This window comes from Papio anubis, chromosome 1, assembly GCF_008728515.1.
Source record: "Papio anubis isolate 15944 chromosome 1, Panubis1.0, whole genome shotgun sequence".
In the NCBI taxonomy this organism is placed as follows: domain Eukaryota; kingdom Metazoa; phylum Chordata; class Mammalia; order Primates; family Cercopithecidae; genus Papio; species Papio anubis.
In genome coordinates, this window is record NC_044976.1 from 102,167,230 (window position 1) to 102,174,826 (window position 7,597).

Sequence of the window (7,597 nt, forward strand, 5' to 3'; positions counted from 1 at the left end):
GGTAGAGAAAAAGTAACTTATCCTCCCTTACAACTATTTCAATGAAAAATAAGCCTGTAAGTTTATTTATGTTTTTATTTGTTAATATTTTTTAAAATAAACTTTTTTTTTTTTCTTTTCTTACTTTTCTTTTTTTTTTTTTTAATAGGGAAAGCTGGTCTTGAACTTTTGGGCTCATGCAATCCTCCTGCTTCAGCCTCCCTAAGTGTTGGGATTACACTCGGCCAAATTTTTAAAAATTTTGTTTCACAGAGAAAAACATTACTTAGTATAAACATTTTTCTGCATTTTCTTCTAAAATATTGAATCAAAAACTTAATTTGTATCCTTTTATCACAAACAGCTTAAAAATGAAGAAATAAAAGGAGAAAATAATACATTATTAGAACTTTTTCTGAGAAAGGGAATGTTTTGTGTAAAATAAAACTGCATTTTTCAGGGTATTAATTTAAGAGAGACCACATAGAAATGTTTTGAATGTATGGTCTTACAGATTTTCATATATATGTATGAATACATGTGTATACATATATATATAAATACATGTATATATATGAATACATATATATAAAAATACATGTGTATATATATATACACACACATACATCCATCTACACACACACACACACACACACAAGCATACAGAACCTTTGTGTGTATCCTGGGTTCAAAGTAATTGAAAAGGTAAACAAAGGGCAAGTGGTTTCCAAATATTACAGTTTAACCAATGCACTACCACGTGGCAGTCTCTTATTTGAGGCATCATCTGGAGTCCTTTGTCTCGTGACCTTGAAAATTAAGAAGTGTGGACACCAAAGTGAGGTAGAAATGAAAGTTTAATAAGCAAAAGAAGAAAGCTCTCCACTGTGGAAAGGGGGCTTAAAAGAGGGTTGTCATCTTTACAGTTGAATGCAAACCCTTTTATCAAAAACCTGATAAGGGCTGGGCATCTCATTTGCATACAGTACAAATTTTGGGTAGCTTCACCTTGTCCTAATTTGCCTGTGACCCATAGCTTTAGTTACTCCATATTGCTTTGTTCCCTTTACTGCTCATGTGTCAAGGTGTATTAGTCCGTTTTCATGCTGCTCATAAAGACATACCTGAGACTGGGCAATTTACAAAAGAAACGTTTATTGGACTTACAGTTCCCTGTGGCTGGGGAGGCTTCACAACCATGGCAGAGGTGAAACGTACATCTCACATGTGGGCAGAAAAGAGAAGAGAACTTGTGTGGGGAACCTCCTGTTTTTAAATACATCAGATTGCATGAGACTTATTCATTAGCACAGGAAAGACCTGGCCCCATGATTTGATTACCTCCCATAAGGTCCCTCCCAGAACACCTGGAAATTCAAAATGAGACTTGGATGGGGACACAGCCAAACCCTATCATACTGCCCCAGCCCCTCCCAAATCTCATGTCCTCATATTTCAAAATTAATCATGACTTCCCAGCAGTCCTCTAAAGTCTTCACTCATTTTAGCATTAACTCAAAAGTTCACAGTACAAAGTCTTAACTGAGACAGGGTAAGCCTATGACCCTGTAAAATCAAAAGGAAGTTAGTTACCTCGTAGATACAATGGGGGTACAGGCATTGAGTAAATACAACTGTTTCAAATGGGAGAAACTGGCCAGAACAAAGGGACTACAGTCCCGATTCAAGTACGAATTCCAGTAAGGCAGTCAAATCATAAATCTCCAAAATGATCTCCTCTGAATCTATGTCTCACATTCAGGTCACACTGATGCAAGTGGTGGGTTCCCATGGCCTTGGGCAGCTCTGCCTCTGTGGCTTCACTGAATATAGCCCCATCCTGCCTGGTTTCTCTGGCTGGTGTTGAGTGTCTGCGGCTCTTACAGGTGCACGGACAAGCTGTCAAGGAATCTAGCATTCTGGGATCTGGAGAAGGGGGGCCCACTTCTCACAGCTCCACTAGGTGGTGCCCCAGTAGGGACCCTGTGTGGGTGCTCTGACCCATATTTCCCTTCTGCATGAACCTAGCAGAGTTTCTTCATGAAGGCCCTGCCACTGTAGCAAACTCTTGCCTGGACATCTGGGTGTTTCTATACATCCTGTGAAATCTAGGGGGAGGTTCCCAAACCTCAATTCTTGACTTCTGTGCACCCCCAGCTCAACATTACATGGAAAATATCAAGGCTTGGGGGTCCCACCCTCTGAAGCAATAGCCTGAGCTGTTCCTTGGCCCATTTTATCCATGGCTGAAGTGGCTGGAATGCAGGGCGCCAAGTTACTAGGCTGCACATAGCTCAGGGATTCTATGCCCAGCCCAAGAAATCACTTTTTCCTCCTAGGCCTCTAGGCCTGTGAGAGGAGAGGCTGCTGTGAAGACCCCTGACATGCCCTGGGGACATTTTCCCCATTGTCTTAGAGATTAACATTTGGCTCCTGGTTACGTATGCAAATTTCTGCAGCTGACTTGAATATCTTCTCAGAAAAAGAGATTTGTTCTTTCAATCGTATCAGGCTGCAAATTTTCCGAACTGTTATGCTCTGTTTCCCATTTTAAAATTGAATGCCTTTAACAGCACCTAAGTTACCTCTTGAATGCTTTGCTGCTTAGAAACTTCTTCTGCCAGATACACTAAATCATCTCTCTCAAGTTCAAAGATTCACAAATCTCTAGGGTAGGGACAAAATGCTACTAGTGTCTTTGCTAAAACATAACAAGAGTCACTTTTGCTCCAGTTCTCAACAAGTTCCTCATTTTCATCTGAGACCACCGCAGCCTGGATTTTGTATCATTATTAGCATTTTACTCAAAGCCGTAAACAAGCCGTTAGGAGTTCCAAACTTTCCCACACTTTCCTATATTCTACTGAGACCTCCAAACAGTTCCAACCTCTGTGTCTTACACAGTTCCAAAGTCACTTCCACATTTTCATGTATAATTTTAGCATCACTCCACTCCTGGTACCCATTTACGGTATTAGTCCATTTTCATGCTACTGAAAAAGACATACACAAGACTGAGAAATTTACAAAAGAAAGAGGAATATTGGATTTATAGTGTCACATGGCTGGGAAGGCCTCACAATTATGGCAGAAGGTAAAAGGCATGTCTCACATGGCAGCAGACAGGAGAAAAGAGGTTGTGCAGAGAACTTCCCCTTTTTAAAACCATCAGGTCTTGTGAGACTTATTAACTACCCTGAGAAAAGAACAGCATGGGAAAGACCTGCCACCATGGTTCAGTTATCACCCACTGTTTCCCTCCCACAACATGTTGAAATTAAAGATGGGATTAGGGTGGGGACACAGCCAAACCATATCATGGGGGATAGAAACTTTTATTGTGGGTATGTCTGCACAAGTCACCTGTGTAGACTTTCTTATCTGTGTGGCTGTGGGCATGTCTTAGTCAAACCCCACTATGCAAGTTTACATTTCTATGACTATAGTTGGATTTTTTAGGCTATTATTTTGTTTGAAAGAATTCAGCTGAGGACCCACCCTAACTGCCTGCCTCACTGGTTTGTTTCTTTCTCCTCTCTCATTTTTCCCTGCAGGAGTGGAGACTCTAACTGCTTTTAAGGAGGTGGGGTGATGATTCTTCTTGCTACGTCCTGCTGGAAAGGGGCATTGTGTGGGGAACAGCAGCTAAGGTTCCTCCTGTGACCTTTCTAAGGATCCTTGGAAGAAATGTGTTTCCATGCATGGTTTCATTTGCATCATCATTTGTAGCTTGATAGACTTTAGGCAAGAAAAAAATGAGTTATTAGAGGACATGTATAAAAATGAAACAAGGGGATAAATAATGATAGCTCAAAAATCTCAATGCTTCAGCCATACCCAGATATTTGCTATAGTTATACCTGCTAAGATTTGGGTGTAAGGGGCTTGGCTTTGGTTAACTTCCTTGTTTTATTTTCCCAAACAAAGGAACCTCTTGGTTGTGGGTACCCTGCATACTCCCATAACCTGGTGAGATTTTCAGAATCATTGCCCAAAACCAGAATATTGATCCAGATTTTTACACTACTTATCCCTTTTTTATTTTGAGTTTCAGCCAGAGATTGCTCATTTGTTTACAGGAATAAGCAGGGTTAGTCTAAAATGTAGCTGATATAGTTTGGCTTTGTCCCCACCCAAGTCAGTTCTTGAAATGTAGCTCCCATAATTCCCATGAGTTCTGGGAGGGATCTTGTGGAAGACAATTGAATCATGGGAGGTGGTTTTCCCCATACTGTTCTCATGGTAGTGAATAAGTCTCAGGAGATCTGATGGTATTATAACAGGGAATCCCTTTCATTTGGTTCTCTTCCTCTTTCCTGTCTGCTTCCATGTTTTTGCCTTCCATCATGATTGTGAAGCCTTCCTAACCATGTGAAATTGTGAGTCCATTAAACCTCCTTTTTCAAATAAATTACCCAGTGTCGGGTGTATCTTTGTTAGGATCATGAGAACAGACTAACAGAGTAGGCAAAACTTAAAAACAACTAATGAGATTAGAATTTAATGACAAGTGTATGGTAAGTTTTTAATCAAATTTTTCTTTCTCCTGGCCTCAGTTTTATTCAAAACAAATCACGATAGTTGCTTTGTTAAAAATAAATTATTACTGAGTTGTTTGCAAAATAAACTTAGGCCTATACTTGGCTTGATTATTTGCATAAAGTGAAGCAAAAATACTTATTTTTGCATAGTCTTTTAAAATTATCTTTGGTGGAACTCTGTTCCACATGGAATCTCAGATAGGACTTTTTTAAAGCCAAGCCCAGCCATGAGTTTGTACCCTCAAATACCTACAAATTGAGTGAATTCCTCTCTTCTTAAGGTCGCAAGAATGTGTGGTTCCTAGGCCTGTTAGATAGTGACATTGTTTACTTACCATAGATTAGAAGCCCTGTACACAGATTGTGTAGACAGGGTAGGAGGCCACATTTCCCAGTGTGCTTTTATTGGCTGTGTAAGTGAAAGTTGATTCCTCAAAGAGAAGCATATCCTTCCAGTCAAAACCTTGGTAAAACAACCAGTTTCTCCAATTGTGTCATGTTACAAAAGAAAATGGATTGTTACTGCACTGGTGCAAATAACTACATTATCATTAGTTAAGAATATTCCCAAATAGTTTCCAAATTCTAGAGTAACCCAGCAGAGAGAAACAAATATGCTCCAAATTTTGTTCACAGGAGTATACCTTACTCAATTGTTAAGAGCTGTAGACAGCTTAAAAGTTTCCTTAACTCTGAAGAACAAAACAAAGAATAGCAATGTTTTAAGCAAAAAGTAAAAAATATTATTTCAGACATCTGTTAGTTTAGTTCATGCAATTACCTCCTGTCTGATATTCACAGTTAAGCTCTTCATGACTCTTTTATGTTTTCTTTTATTCCCATGTCCTGATTTCCAAAGTTATCAGAAACCTGCATTTGAGAGCATGTTTTAAAGTCCTCCAGTTGATTGTAAAACGTCTTTTGAAGAGGATTAAAACAAGACAACAATTTTCTGTAGATGACAAAGTGTTCAGGTTAGTTACAGTCAAGAACATGATTGGCAAAGATATTTGGTTATTTCTGTGGTTTGCAGTAACTTAATATTATAATCCTAATTATGATTCACAGCATATACTCAAGGTTTAGGATTTTTAAAATCCCATATAATTTTGGAAGATATATTAAAACTATCACTAAAATATAACATAATTTTTGCAATCCCACTTACCTAAACATGCCAAAAAATTCTGTTTACCTCTCTTCTGGATGCTTCAGGACCCTCTGTAGCACACAAAAGCTAGGTTTCAGGAGAGACAATTTTGAACATGAAGTTTGATTTTGGAAATCCTGTCAAATGTTAGAGGCTTAAAACACTTGATATTATGAAATACAATTCCCGGTTACACATAAGTTATTTATTTTGCCAAAATGATGACTCAGAAATTTTAAAACTAGGCAATAACCTTTACTCATTAAGAGAGAAGACTTCACTTTCCAAACAGTTTGTCTCCTATCTAACCTTTTCTCTCCTTGGCAGTCTGCCAACAAGGCAAACAAAATATTTCACTATTCTTCTCTATTCCATGAAAATCTGTACAAGGGAAAGAAAGCCAAATTTTACCCTTACATTGGTTTCAAAATAATCCTTTTTCCATAGACAAGATTTATATTTTCATACCTTTTTACCAAAACACATCTTTTACCAAAAACACATTTTACTATTCTTACACACCTTGCATGTAAATTTATTTTTAGTTTTCTTATTTACATGTTTTAATGGTAACTCTTAGCAATTTTCAACTTTACTGTGAAACCTGGTTAGTTGTTTTAATTATGTACTAGATGCAGATAAAGTCTGACTTTTCTCAGCATTGTTAGGGGCATAGTTAATTTCTTATGTCTGCAGGCCTTACCAAGCTGTAAAGTAGGCAGTGTACAACTTGAAACATTTAGCAAACCTGGTATCTAACTTACATGATTTCAACCTCCTATTTACATTTTGATGACATTTGCATTTTACCAACTTAATCTTTAAAACAATTTATATTTCTTAAAGATTAAAGTCATATAAACTAAACGCATTATAGTTTTAACTTTCCTCTGTAATATTTGATTTAAGTGCTTATTTTTATTTGAGGCAATCAATTAGAGCTCTCCTTACAGTCATCACACACAACACATATCGCTACACAGAAAAACAGAAGAAGATACAGCATTTATAAGATTTTCTCTTGTCCTGTTTCCCAAGTGAATTATTGGCTTCCCAGTGGAGCCCTTTAAGAGCAGGGATAGAAAACCGTGAAGTTTCTAGGGCCTAATAAACGTGTATAGCTGTAAGACAAAACAGATTTTGAGTGGGATCTATCAGCCTGTAAATTCTGGAGTTCCATGAGGAAAATAGAGGTTTCTCCCAAAATGGAATCCATCATGCCTTTTCTATTTTTCCCAAAAAGTTTCAGGCCACCAGAAGTTATCCTGGGAACATTTAGAGTGGAAAGACCAGAGTGGGGAAAAGTAATTCAGTCAACAGAAACGTTCTTTTCAAGAGAAACGTGATCCACGAAGAGAAAAACATAAAGGCCTTTTAAATATACCTATAACTTAAATATACACTTTTAATCAAGCTGAGCACTCTTTAAGAAAATCCTTTGAAATATTCTGTTACCTGAGTTTAGCCAAACCAAGCAGTTAATATTTCTGGATTTTGAACTTTACAAAAGGTGACATCACAGGTGAAAACCCACAACTCTCAATTAGGTTATAAATTAACCGTGAGTATACAAGATATTTTGTAAGTGGTGGTAAGCAGCTTTTTCCAAATCTAGAATCTTTAAAGGTAATTCAGAGAAAGGAAGTTTTAAGAAAGGAAGTTAGAGTTGTTCAACAGCCATGAAATGTTGCTTTTAAATTCAAGTATAGAAAAAAAACTTTAAAATGTGATGTTTTTTAGACATTTTATTTTAATATCTTATAAGGGAAATGTTTTTGAAAGGTTAAAAACTTAAAATTTCTAAAAGAGTATTGTGAAATAACCTAATCACATGTGGAAATTGTGTTGCTATTTCCCCAAGCATTGTTTGTACATTTAATTGAAAATGAGTTGAATGAAACTCATAAGTAGTTTAAAAATGTTTAAT

At 37.2% G+C, this 7,597-nt stretch overlaps 1 long non-coding RNA gene across 2 annotated transcripts; it reads right to left on the reverse strand.

The window, feature by feature from the left end:
- Positions 1–212: 212 nt before the first annotated feature.
- Positions 213–7,049, reverse strand: LOC108580729. Of its 2 annotated transcripts, none has more exons than XR_002515339.2 (3): positions 5,689–7,049; positions 4,856–5,472; positions 213–1,245 (listed from the first exon to the last, which is right to left on the reverse strand). It is a non-coding gene; the product is annotated as an uncharacterized LOC108580729 (long non-coding RNA). The 2 variants fall into 2 exon arrangements; XR_004176570.1 differs by having other exon boundaries at positions 213–1,545; positions 5,689–7,045.
- Between the last annotated feature and the right edge of the window lie 548 nt (positions 7,050–7,597).